Consider the following 13,816-nt stretch of genomic DNA (forward strand, 5'->3'; position numbering starts at 1 on the left):
GGAGGATGTTAGTTTCACTAACAATTTGCAATTTGTTAGGTACTTGTCCCTCCCACTGTCGAAGAAGTCTTTCCTCCATGGGAGGGGACCTAACACTAACTAAATTCTACCTATGCATATGCATAGCCTGGGCGCGCTACCAGTAAAATTGAGAATTGCGCAAAAAAAGTGGGATCAGCGCATCACCAGGCCGCCTCTGACTGGCCTCAGCTCAGAGATGCGCTGAGCCCCCCCAGAAACTGCAAACGCACCTTGAACCCAAACAGAGGCTCTGCATATACACCAAAGGAAAACTATTAAGTGGGAGCAGCTGACCAGAAATAAATCAATCAAACATAGCAAAGAAATGAACAGCGCTACTTAAAAACAGATGAGTGCTTACCTGCAAAAAAGTGCACACCCCACTCATGGGATTCAAATACACAATGAGCATACACATGACCTGTCTACCACTTGGAGGATGTTAGTTTCACTAACAATTTGCAATTTGTTAGGTACTTGTCCCTCCCACTGTCGAAGAAGTCTTTCCTCCATGGGAGGGGACCTAACACTAACTAAATTCTACCTATGCATATGCATAGCCTGGGCGCGCTACCAGTAAAATTGATTTGTTTTTAAGTAGCGCTGTTCATTTCTTTGCTATGTTTGATTGATTTATTTCTGGTCAGCTGCTCCCACTTAATAGTTTTCCTTTGGTGTATATGCAGAGCCTCTGTTTGGGTTCAAGGTGCGTTTGCAGTTTCTGGGGGGGCTCAGCGCATCTCTGAGCTGAGGCCAGTCAGAGGCGGCCTGGTGATGCGCTGATCCCACTTTTTTTGCGCAATTCTCAATTTTACTGGTAGCGCGCCCAGGCTATGCATATGCAGGTTAGAAGGTAGAAAAAGTCAAACAAAATTTGTGTTTTTTATCTACAGTAGTGCTTTTTCTTTTTAAACTGGAATTGGTAAAACTGAGAAATAATGTGTTTTTTTAATTTTGTACCTCTTTTTCCAATTAAAATGCTTAGAAAACAGAATTGAATGAAGCCTAGTTTGTCGTGAAAAAAACAAACCCAATATATATTTCATTTAGATGTCATAAGTAAGAATAAAGTTATTGCTGATTAAATAGGGACATAGCTAAAATGTAAAAACTGCTCTGGTCCATTAGTGGGAAACAAGGTCTGGATGCGAAGTGGATATACACACACACACACATTTTCCTTGATTACATTTTCGATGGTTGAATTTGTGTGATCGTGTGTCGTAGGATATAATATAGAATAAGAATAACCACACGTCACACAGGGAAAGTGTTATGGAGCAACACACATTAACATCACTGATGCTGTAGATGGAAGTGTTTTAGCTCAGCATTATTCCCTAAACGGCCCTAATTTATACACGCTGTGAACTGCGCCTTTCTCCCATTCCGAGCAGCTCGGTGATCTTGCCGTCACCAGAGGGCAGGAAATCGGATCTGAAGTTGTCAAGGTTGTTGCATTAAAGTTCCAGCCGGGGATCTGCTGCTCGACATAATGATTTTGTAATTCCTCTTAGCTGTGATGAGTTTTGACGGCGCGTTTCAGAAGCTGATGCCTGGGTAACCAAACACCTTTGCTCTTGATCTGTTTGCCACTTAGGCCTAATGGACTCCTTTTGCATGAACACAGCAGAACTTGACTTCAATTAAAGGCAACATCAATATCCAGGTCCCTCGGAGGAGCAAACGGGGAGAAAAGAAAAGAGGTTTTGAAGGGAAAAAAGAGACGAGAAGAGGGAGGAGGAGGAAGCAACGCGGTGTTCAAGGGGAAATAGATGGTGAAAAATCTCAATAGGATGTCAAGAGGTTGCGATTTAATGATGTTCTTCTGTACTAGAGAGAGATGATAGCATGGTTATTAAGATGACCATTAACAGGGTGAGAGCAGCCTGATAGACAAATGAACAATACCCACCCCACCCCCACTTCCCTGTGGACATTATAGAAGCATTCAATCTCAATCATAATTCAGCATAAATCTGGCCAGAAATTGTTGCTTGGCTATTCTGATAGGGTTCCCATACATTACTCAGTTTTCTGTGTTGATATCCAGCCGATTCGATCATAATGATCAAAGCTGGCAGAGATTGATGCCGACACATGGTCCCTTGATCGATCATTTCCATCGATTTCCGGCTGAATCGGTTGAAACGATCAATGGGGCATGCTGGAAAATCTCGGTCACAAGAGTTAGATCGGGTGGATGGCAGTAAACTTTTCCCAATGAGTTGCTGACCCGTTGAACCCCCAGCTGGTCTCCCACAAGTGAATGTATGCCCCCCGACGCCCGAGGTGAGTGTTGCATGCTCATCTGTCATGCTGCTGCGACTCCAGGCCTCCCCCCGTGACCTGCGTATTTTTGAATTGCCTCCATGAGTGCCTGTACCATGTGAAAATGTCCCATGTGGTGATGTTAGTACATATGGCGGTGTCAATGGGAATGGGGGCTTACCGTGGCAACTTAAAAAGAAGCCGGAAACAGGAGGAGACATGCCAGTGTGACAGTTTAGCTTTCAACACTTGACACGAGCCCATTGTATAGTATGCATATTGCTTTATACTGTTTAAAACTGTGAAAAAAACCATGCATCAGCCAACTGGCTCCCATAGAATCTACCCGGTTCTTTCTCTGTGCTCTCATTCCATCACCATCACCGGTTAAATTATTTGACCAGCTTGGCCAAAAAACCTTTCTGGACTCCTTGTACTTGGTTTGGAAGTACTCCCGTCCCAGAATACTTTCGGAAGACACTGGGATTCGTAGTTTGCACGAGGAAGCCTGGACTTGTGCATGTGCAGTACAAATCAGCTCGTCTTCAGGAGCACTCGGGGATATAAGTACTTCCAAAGCTTGCCAAAGAGTCCCGAAGGTGAAGTCTAAATGAGGGACAGTGGAACGATAGCACAGAAAGAGGACAAGGAAGGTTCTATGGGATTCAGAGCTTTCCCTCTTCTTAGGTAAGTATTGTACCAGAAGCGAGTTTCCTCTATGGGCATTAGAAAGTTATACTTTCACGAAGCAGTCAGGGCCGGTTCTAGACTTTTTGCTGCCTGAGGCTAACTTGTGGGGATGCGTCCCCCTGAATTGGAATGATCGCACAGCACAAGACAATTTGCGCCGCATGTTATAGCTGCGGTGAGCCCCCCCCCCAAAAAAAAACCTAAGTATAGGTAGGTAGCCAGGTGCTCCAGTACAGTTGCCCCCAGTATAGGTTAGCCAGGTACAGTTGCCCCCAGTATAGGTTGACAGACACTCTCTTCACTTCCTGTTTCTGCCTGGTGCTGCAACCAGACTTCTGCCTCCTGCGGAAGTTGCCTCACTTGGCATCATGGGCAGACCGGCCTGTCATTATAAAATCACAGATAATAATTATGATTACATGTGAAATGTATTTAAAATAGTGTGACATTTCGTATTATGATTTTGCATCATAATTTCGATTATTGCTGCAGAATGCCGAAATGACTACTTTGTAAAATTCAAACTCATCATTAGAGGCTACCATGACTCCTTCCATCCATAACAAGTGTGACCACAACAACCCCTTGTATCGGGAGAGGACCCCTGTTTGGGTGGAAGGTGAGTGAATGGGCCCCACAAGCCTGGGCCCCCAAGCTGCAGGTGTGCTCCCCGAATAGCTATTTTTTCTGAGCAGAACTGACCCCTACATAGAAATGGTCGGAAATGCCGATTTCCGATTCCGCAGGAATTCAGAATTTCGCCAATGAAGATTTCCAATTCCGTGGATTTCCGTTTTCTGTATTCCAAGTAGTCTTTTTTGGACATTTTTTCCATTCTCTGATTGGCCAAATACTTCTGAGTCGACTGCATTCTTTGATTGGTCCAAGGCTTCAGAGTTCTGTGATTGGACTAAAATTACCGAGTTGCAGTAAGGCGGTATTACCGCAGAAATCCGTTTTCCGTTTTCCGAGTCCTGATCGGAAATGTGGAAATTTAATTTCTGCGAAATCCGCATGAGCATCCCTATGACTCATCATGAGAGTGGGGGTCACTTCTGCTCAGAAAAAATGCTATTCTACTCCCCATAAGCCTAGTAGAAGTGACCCTTCGAGATATGACTTCAAGCAAGAATATCTGAATAATCAGCTTTGGGTAAGTGGATCCATTAGTACAAGAAATGCAGTGTGTGAGCTGAAGAAGAAAACATTTAATCATGTTCTGAAAAACAAAATGCACATTTTATTCTCAGACCTAATGAAGTACAGGAAAAAAACCCTTTAGAAAGGGCGTAAAATGAGTCAAAACACATTTGGCCTTTAAGGCGTCGAAGAGGCCAGCCGTAAATGCAAATACTGGAAAACAAACGTAAGAACAATCTGTGAATACGAATGAGGTGAAAGCACAAGGGATAAGCTGGACAGCATCTGCGCTCATATAGGTAATTCAAACGGAATTGGACCACTTGGCAAGATGAATTATATCACGGAAGAGCGTGATGAAACTAGGCGCAACTTATTAAACTTCTGCATTTCACTTGATTACATCTGTGCAAGGGATCATGGAAGAAAACAAATCAAGGACAAACCCAAATAAAGCCGGATGATTCTTTTTATTCGCAAAATCACAGAAACCATTAAAATTAAGGCATTGAGGGTTGAAAAACAAGCAAAGAAAAAAATACACTCACCAAGTCAACATTACTGTATTTCTTAGCAACTGGCAAAGATGTACTTACTCTGTAAAGGAATACAATGTACATTTGAGTAACGTTCCTATAGAGTACAGCGACACTTAAAGGACAGATGCGAGGTGAAAAAAACCCCAAGATCTACTTACCTGGGGCTTCCTCCAGCCCCTGGCAGCCTATCTGTCCCTCCCCGTGGCTCCGGTGTCCTGGGATCCCCTCTGTTCTGTGCAGAACGCTCCAGGCCACGTGAGCACGATCACGAGCGGCACGGTCGCGCACTTGCGCTGGCGCAGAAGATGCCAACTTGGGAAGGTTGGCATCTGCAACGAAGGGGATCCCAGGACAATGGAACCACGGAGAGGGACACATGAGCATGGCCGCGCACTTGCGCTGGCGCAGAAGATGCCAACTTGGGGAGGTTGACATCTACAACGAAGGGGATCCCAGGACACCGGAACCACGGGGAGGGACAGAGCCCCAGCAGCCAGGGGCTGGACGAAGCCCCAGGTCAGTACAGTAGATCTTTTTTTCACCTCACATCTGTCCTTTAAGGACTGATTTTGGTGGACTTGTTTTTAATTGTACCCACAGATGAACCTCGGGTGAAAAAAATGATACTTACCTAAGAAAAGGGAAGCCTCTGGGTCCTAATGAGGCTTCCCATAGGGTCCTCCAAACCTTCATTGCCAATCCCGGACCCATCCCCAAATAAATCTGACACAAGCTTGTCGGATTGAAGATCCAGGTCACACTCCTGTTTATGTGTGGCGGTACAGTGCCTGCACGAGTATGACCACGCCTGCACAGTAGCATGGCTGTGCATTTGCGGGTGCTGCACGGTTGGGCTTGTGCATGTAGATGAGTGTGGCCTGGATCTTCTAGAGAGGGTCACATCAAGTGATGGCAGATGGCGAGGAGGACACATGGTAAGTCTCTACAGAATCCTTAGGATTTTTAGGTAAGTATGTGTTTTTTTTTTAACTGAGGCTTGCCTTGGGTTTACTTTAAAGACCATTTCCAATAATTAGTTTTATTGAGACATTGGTAATATGGAAGTGGTAGACAATATAATAAGTTACAGTGACAATTGTATGGTGTTCTAAAGAGAAGGCACCTAATAAATATGAATATAACTGGTAAATGTCAAAGTAAATATATGAAAAAATATAAGAGTAAACCCGGCACCCTCTCAATCACCACCCCCATTAACCGGAACCCTCCCCCAAACAAACAAGTTAGTTAGTGTAACGATCGGTGTAACACAGAGAGGGTCTGATTACCGGTGATCTGCAGTATCACCGAGAATGCAGAATATACCCGATTATAGATGATCTGTAGTATCACCGATAATCAGATATATCTACTAACCTCTGGACACCTGAGTTGTAAGAGTGTTTGGTGTAACAATATACTTCAAGAACGGCACCTCAGGAGGAGGTGCAGGAGCAGTAAGGAGTACTGCCCGGAAGTATGTTCCTTCCTATGGCCTAGACTCTCCCGGGGTAGGAGCTAGGCTAAGAGTAGGAAGGACAGAGCGTGAGTGACACTAATGAGGGAGTGTCACTAACAGGTCTGGGAACTGCCTCTAACAGTAAGGCCAGTTCTCGAGGTCGGACAATCCAGGTCATAAACACACAGACAGATAAGGTACAGATTCAGGAGACAGATTCGTAATCCAATAGACAGGCAGGGTTCGGCAACGGGTATCAAAGGTAGCGAGGTACAGAGTCAGAAGGCAAATACAGAGTTCAGGTACTAGCAGAGTTTGGCAACAGGATATCAGAAATAGCAAGGTTCAGAATCAGAGTTCAGAAGAATAGTCAGGCAGGCAGAAGGTCATAACAAATAATACAGTTCAATATTCCTAACGCTAAGGTGTGAGGTCCGTGATCGTCAACACCTTTGGAAACTATGCTAGAACACAGATACGAACAAGGCCTGAGTGCTACCACATTGTGATCGCAACGCCAGACAACCAGAGAATGACCAGCACCCAGTATATATACACCAGTGCTCTCCAGCACCTCCCCTAAGTGCTGGACCAATGAAAAGAAGCAGAGTTGTCAGCTGTCTGGCTTGGTCAGCTGACCCTTTTCTGGCTGCCATATAAGCTCTGCCTCTCCGCACGCACGCGTGTCATTCTGAATCTAGGTGGACTACTGGTCCCAGCCACACCTGTCGAGTCTTGCAATGTCCCTGCAGAGCCATGCACGGGGTTGGCCGCACCGCTACTCGCATAGGCGGCGGCGGTCTCCCCGCGCTGGCACAAATTGTCAGTGCCAGGTCCATGCGTGCTAACCGCCGCGTCAGACGCGGCGGTTTTTCCGCGTTCCGCCATGTCATCCGCGGAAACAGCCGCCTTGCTCTGAGTAGAAGCGGCGGCTTTTCCGCGTTTCTTTACAGTTAGATAGAAAAGCAAAAATCATAATCACGGCTCAGGCCCCATTTCCCATAACTTTTAATCGTTTAGGCTCTATTCCCACATATGTGGAGAACGGACAATTTTTGTTCATTCCCCGCTCATCACTAAACGGACAGTGAACGGCTCCTACCTGGAGCCGCCACCTGGATTTATCAAAGCACATAGGTAACAGCTTTCCATGGGATAACTTTTACATGTATGATTATGTTTCCCTAAGAATGAGGTCAGTGCATGTGCAGTAAGATGAACCAACTTGTGCACAAGCAGCTCCGTGCTACTGCACCGGTGCAGCCATACTTGTACGCATGCAGTGTGGTCACACTCGTGCCAAAAGAGCGGGCCCCTATTTGATCCTTTTTGCAGTCAAATAAAGTAAAATCTATTTGGCTGCAGGGCTGAATTTTTCCTGCCACTCGGGAAGCGTGCCACTGCCTTCCCCAGTCTGGCAGGCTATGCAGAGTTTCGCAGTGAGCTTTTATAGTTACCTGTCCAGATGGCTGGATCGGCTTCTTCTTCCTCCACTGCAGATCCAGATCACATGATGTGACGTGTAATCGGGATCCATGAGACTGTGTCATCGTTACAGTGCCACCTGGTGGTGAAAGAGGGGTGATGGAAGGGTCCCTTCTTTCTCTCCAATCACCCCTCTTCCACCACCGGGAGGTTCTGTAATGCTGATACAGTCTTCTAGATCCTGATCACGCCATATCATGTGATCTGATGTGATCGGGACCCAGAAGACCTGTCGGAAGTTCAGAGCTGCTGGTGGAGGAAGAGGAGAAGCCGTCCGGAACAGGTAACTATAAGTGCTCCCTGCCACCCGCTCTGCATGGCTGCACTAAGCAGCCAAATGAGATTTGGAGGTTTAGAGTGCACCGGCAGTTTCAAATGAAATATTTCGTCTGAAACTGCTAACGGGTTGAGGAGGATCCCAGCGAGCGTCGGGGGATGGGAGGACAGCATGGAAAGCCTCTGGAGGTAAGTATTTGTTTTTAAACTTTTTTACGTCTCGGGTTCTTTTTAAATACAAAATGACCAATGTGTCATGAAAATAATTGTGAAGAAAATGGTGTTTTGGCTGAAGGCAATACCTGGGTAATGCGCATCTTGCTCTTAGAATTCCTCTACTGAATGTTTCTACTGCTACTCAGGGGCGTTTCTAGGATCCTAAGAGATCCAGTGCATTTTTGGCACTCCAACCGAAAAATGGGTGTGGTCATGCACCAGAGTGGTAATGGGTGGAGCCAAATTTGCATGAACTTAACAGTGGTCTAAGTAGGTTTGCCCAGCAAAATGTTGGATGAAGCCTCTTTCTATTTTAATACAAAAAAAATGCATGCTGGGGCATGCTGGCTGCTATGTGGTGCCATGACGGGTGCTGTGGTGCCTATGGGGCATTCTGGGTGCTTTGGTGCCTATATGGAAGCTGTGTAACCTCCATAGGAAGCATGCATCATTGTGTGTCCTCCCTCCCTGTTCCTCCCCTGCCCCTCTCCTCTTCCCAGCAGAGTAGCACAACCGGAGGAACTACTTACCTCCTCCATCCACTCTTAAAGTCTGCATACATCCTTTTTTGCTGGTGATTCTCCCCCAGCATCTGAGAATCAGACGCTAGGAGCTCTAGCTTCTGATTCCTTCTCAGACACTAAGGGGAGAAGCCCAGAAGAAAAGATGTCTGCAGAATCTGGAGACCAAGTGGCTGGAGGTGAGTATTGCCACCTGCTGCTTGGCTCTGCCTGGGGCACATCCGGAGTACCCCAGATTAGATCTTTGAGGCTAGCAACGCCTCTGCTGCTACATAACCAAGTGTGCATTCATTGCACATTACGAGATGTTCAGACTTCTGTTTCCTGTAAATTCCTGCTAATGAATAAGTTAGCCTTTTTCTCCACATCACAAAGAGTCCATCTATAGCATAGCTCCCAACTGTCCCTCTTTCGGAGGGACAGTCCCTCTTTGGGAGCCCTGTCCCTCTTGCCTCCTCATTTGTCCCTCTTTCAGGACTTTGTCCCTCTTTCTATGTAAATATATATATTTCCCTACCAAAAATGTGTTTGATTGACTCTAAACCTTATTCCCATCCTTTCAATTGATATATTACTAATTTTAAAATGTTGCTATGAAGGAAAATGAAGCAGGATAGAAAGGAACAGTGTGGTTTGAATTATAAAACAACATATTTTTCTTATGAAATCTTTATGGTATGTGTGGCTAGGGGTGTGCTGGAAGCGTGATCAGGGGTGTGGCAGGGGCGTGGCTTAAGTGTCCCTCTTTCTCATCTCAAAAAGTTGGGAGGTATGCAATAGTTTGTTCCTAGCCTATAAATCATACTAAATGAGAACAATTTGTTATTCTTATGAAGTAGCTGCTGTCTGATTGTAACTATCTTATGTTCCTTTGATCCCTCTTAGAACCCTAAAGGCGTTTTTGCTTACAGGTGTACAGAGGCGCCGGGAGTATAAAATAGCTAAAAAGTTTAAAATGTTTTGGTTGCGGCGGTGGACCAGCTAACCACAAACGGACAACAAGGCTGTTGATTTTCAAAAATAAATATACACAATTTATTCAATTGCTCCCAATAAATAGTCTTGGGAGCAATTGAATAAATTGTGTATATTTATTTTTGAAAATCAACAGCCTTGTTGTCCGTTTGTGGTTAGCTGGTCCACCGCCGCAACCAAAACATTTTAAACTTTTTAGCTATTTTATACTCCCGGCGCCTCTGTACACCTGTAAGCAATCAGAAGTCCACCCTTGGTGAAAGGGTGACCCACCCTACAATTCCTCTATCCGCAGAGAGCGACGTTTTACTCCTGAGTGGGGACAGGCTTGTTCTCCCCACCTGCCTTTACAGTGGTTGCTTCAGTGGCAACCCTGGTTTGTGAGTATATTACTTACATGTCATTTAATTTCCATTCCCTATTAATACATACTACACTATATTGGGCTCTCGGTCTTCATCATTTCTAAAGGCGTTTTTGTCCTTTTTTCAATCACAGGCGATTTTTAAAATTGCCCATAAAACGCTTGTGCAATGATTCCCTATGAGAGAGTTCACAGCTGAGCGGTTTATTTCCGATCTGCTCAGCAAAGAGGTGCCTGTACCATTTTTGAGTCGATTTTGCCTCAATGAAAGGTTTAGGAAAAACGAAAAACGCTCACAAAATCACTTTGTGCAGCGATTGTGTAAGCATTTTTAAGAATAAATACATTGTATTTATCCTTTTCGGGTCAAAAAGTTCACTTCCTGACTAGTGTCAGGGAGTGAAAAAGTGCTTATTAAAAGCCCTTTACAAAACCGCAGCGCCCATCCGAGCATCGGGAGGAGAAAAAAAAATTGCTCACAAAATTGAAAATCGCTGGCATCATCTTAGATGTGAACGAGGCCTCAGAAGGTGTTTCTTACTTTGGCACTGCACACTGACATTAGGAAATTCCTGGATATTGCAAGTCATTGTCAACTGTTTGTGAATGAATGCTAAACTGATTATCTCCAAAGACGCAAAGGGTAGTAAATCGATGGTGTTCAACTACCGCCACGCCAGATTACCCTTGGGGTCCCTGGAGGGATTTTTTTCGACTCATGGAATAAGAGAACCTATATTGGTATTCCTGAAAAATGGTTTTCCCAGGGAATATTATGTATGAATGCAGACTATTGTGTGCCAAACCGAATAGATTTTTTTATCTCTGGAATTCAAAGGAAGAAAATGCTGGAATGTTTCAAAAAAGATTTTCAATGAATTGCCTTTGATTTTTTTTTTACTGGAGGTTATCCTACCGAAGCTTTTACTGATTGCACAGGTAGATTTATTAATTGACTGTCTTCCAGTGGGACTGGGGCTTTCTTTGGGTGGTACTTTTTGCTAAGAATTATTTTATTCTAAACGCATTTTAATGAGAATAATAAGAAACAAATGGGAAAAAATTCATTATTTCTCAGGTTTTCGGCCATTACAGTTTTAAAATGAAACATGGTACTATGGATAAAACCCACACATTATTTTTTTCCCCATTTGTTCCAGTTATTACAACGTTTTAAGTATGTCTGTAGTACAATGTATGGCAACAATATTTTATTTGGAAATAAAGGTGTATTTTTTCAGTTTTGCGTCTGTCACTAATTAAAAACCCTTATTTGCAAAAATAACAGTAATATACCCTTGTGACATATATATTAAAAAGGTTGAGTCCCTAAGGTAACTATTTATGTATAATTTTTAAATATCATATATATATATATATATATATATATATATATATATATATATATATGTGTGTGTGTGTGTATACACATACACACACAAATGTTTTGTTTTGGTAACTACGGGAAGGTGGGTAAGGGGTCAATTTTAACAACCTTAGCGGTATGGACGAGCTCAGCTCGTCCTTGACCGCCGAGGTGGACTGCTCAGGCCCTGGTCGGCCGATTTTCACAAATTTTCTTTGCGTGTGTTACGCGATCGCTGCTACCCGCCGCGAAAGAGGCCCCCCCCCCGCAGACCCCTTGCGCAGCCTGGCCAATCACTACCAGGCTGCGCTATGGGGTGGATCGGGACTCCCTCTGACGTCATGACATCGATGACGTCATTCCGTTCGTCGCCATGGTGACGGGGAAGCCCTAAAGGAACGGGATTTCCTGATGGGTTTGATCGCCGGCGGCGATCAAAAGGGTGGGAGGGATTCGGCAGGGAGGTGGGAATCATAATGGGGGATGTATGTATTTTTATTTAATTTAATGTATTAGGGTATACTTTTACTATTTGGCCACTAGATGTCCCCCCAGCTTATTTCTGTGTACTGTGCACAGTACACAGGAAGTTATGTGCGACTGCTTTTACTTTTATTTTGTCAATGACCACCGGCATCATTGATCACAGGCACTTTCATTGGTGAATGGAAACTATGTTCCAATTCACTGATCAGTGTACTAACGGGCAGCAACAAGGATGTGTGCAGGTGGGCGTGCGCTGCAGGCGATCGCGGCAAGGTACGTACATCTACGCCCCTGGAATGGGAACAGTCCTCCCGCGGGGCGTAAATATATTGTACAAAAACCAAGAAGAGGTTAAAGGGAAATTAATGTGGCAACCTCCACCTCTCTCTCACTTCAGGTGTCCTTTAACTTTAAGGCCTCGTTCAGATCATTTAGCGCAGATGGCTGTGTGATTGGAACGCAATGCGATCCCATTCACTACAGTGAACGGGATCTGCATTGCGATTCCCGAAAATGCATGCAGCAGTGCGATAGCGCATCACACTGCTGCACTGCACATATGATGGGAATGGTAGAAGGGTTGTCTATGCCCTTCTACCGTTCTTGCGTGTCGCACACTATGCGCGCTGCCAAAATGTGCACGGCAGAGCGTATAGTCTGAACAAGGCCTGAGATGTGGGAGACACATTCACCTGGTCTGTTCCTGTCCTACTGGCAGGTGGATAGCTGACAGAGCTGACTTAACCCTCTGGGCGATACAATCCAGGAGGGGGCGCAGCACTTTTTTTTACATTTTTTCTTTTTTAAATCATGTAGCGAGCCCTGGGCAGCCTTCGGTGATCAGAGTAAGCAGGAAATTCCGTTCAGAACGGGATTTCCTGCTGGGCTTCCCCGGTCGCCATGGCAACGGGGCGGGATAACGTCACCGACGTCATGGACGTCGTGACTTCAGAGGGAGTCACGATCCACCTCTCAGTGCTGCCTGGCACTGATTGGCCAGGCTGCGCAAAGGGTCTGGGGGGGGGGGGCTGCGCGGCACAGCGGGTAGCGGCGGATCGGCGGCGAGCGGCGGCGATCGGAAGTTACACGTAACAAAAAAAAAATTATGCAAATCGGCCCACCAGGGCCTGAGAAATCCTCCTGCGTGATATACCCCGAGCTTAGCTCGGGATTATCGCCCAGGGGGTTAAAGTGACTTTCTCTCATAGGTAATTGTATGTGTCTGGGATTTATGGTGCCTGCAACAATAAACAGACTGAGGGCTCGTTTCCACTATCGCGAATCCGCATGCGTCCAACGCATGCGGATTCGCACATGTCATGTAAGTGGATGGGCCTGTTTCCACTTCTGCGTTGGCGTTGTGCGTTTTTCGTAGCGGTGGAAAAACGCTCAAAAGAGGCAACGATTTCGCCTGCGTGTGGAATGCATGCGATTCGCATGCGATTCGCATGTAATGTATTTGATAGGGATTTCGCATGCGGTTACTACATGCGAATTTGTATGCGAATTCGCATACGAAAACGCGTACAATAAAGTTTCCCATTCAATTTTTTTTTTTTCCCCCTTTTGTACAATTACCCACAAGCAAGGCCTTCTTTCCTGCTTCCTGTGTCTGTATTTCAAAGCGACTGGCAGCCATGGAATACACTATTGAGAGCCTGGTATCCTTGGTACATGCTAATCCTTTTATATATGATAAAAGGCTGCCAGGCTATAAGGACAAAGCACTTATTAAGAGGACATGGCACAACATAGCAGAGGAATTCACTCCGGATTGGGAGGACTTGTCATCGTCAAAGAAAAAGTTGGAAGGTGAGTGGTGATCTGTGCACTTGTAATATGTTTTGTGTGTATTGTGATAGCTTTATATGAGTAATGGGCCATAATGTGAATGACAGGTGCTTGGCTCGTGGTTTCCACAGGCCACTGTACTGTCACACTGTAGATCGTACCCTGGGGGTAACATTCCCCCCTCCCCCCCAATTGTAGGGGACTCATGTAGTGGAA

Source organism: Hyperolius riggenbachi, chromosome 3, assembly GCF_040937935.1.
Source record: "Hyperolius riggenbachi isolate aHypRig1 chromosome 3, aHypRig1.pri, whole genome shotgun sequence".
Taxonomy (NCBI): domain Eukaryota; kingdom Metazoa; phylum Chordata; class Amphibia; order Anura; family Hyperoliidae; genus Hyperolius; species Hyperolius riggenbachi.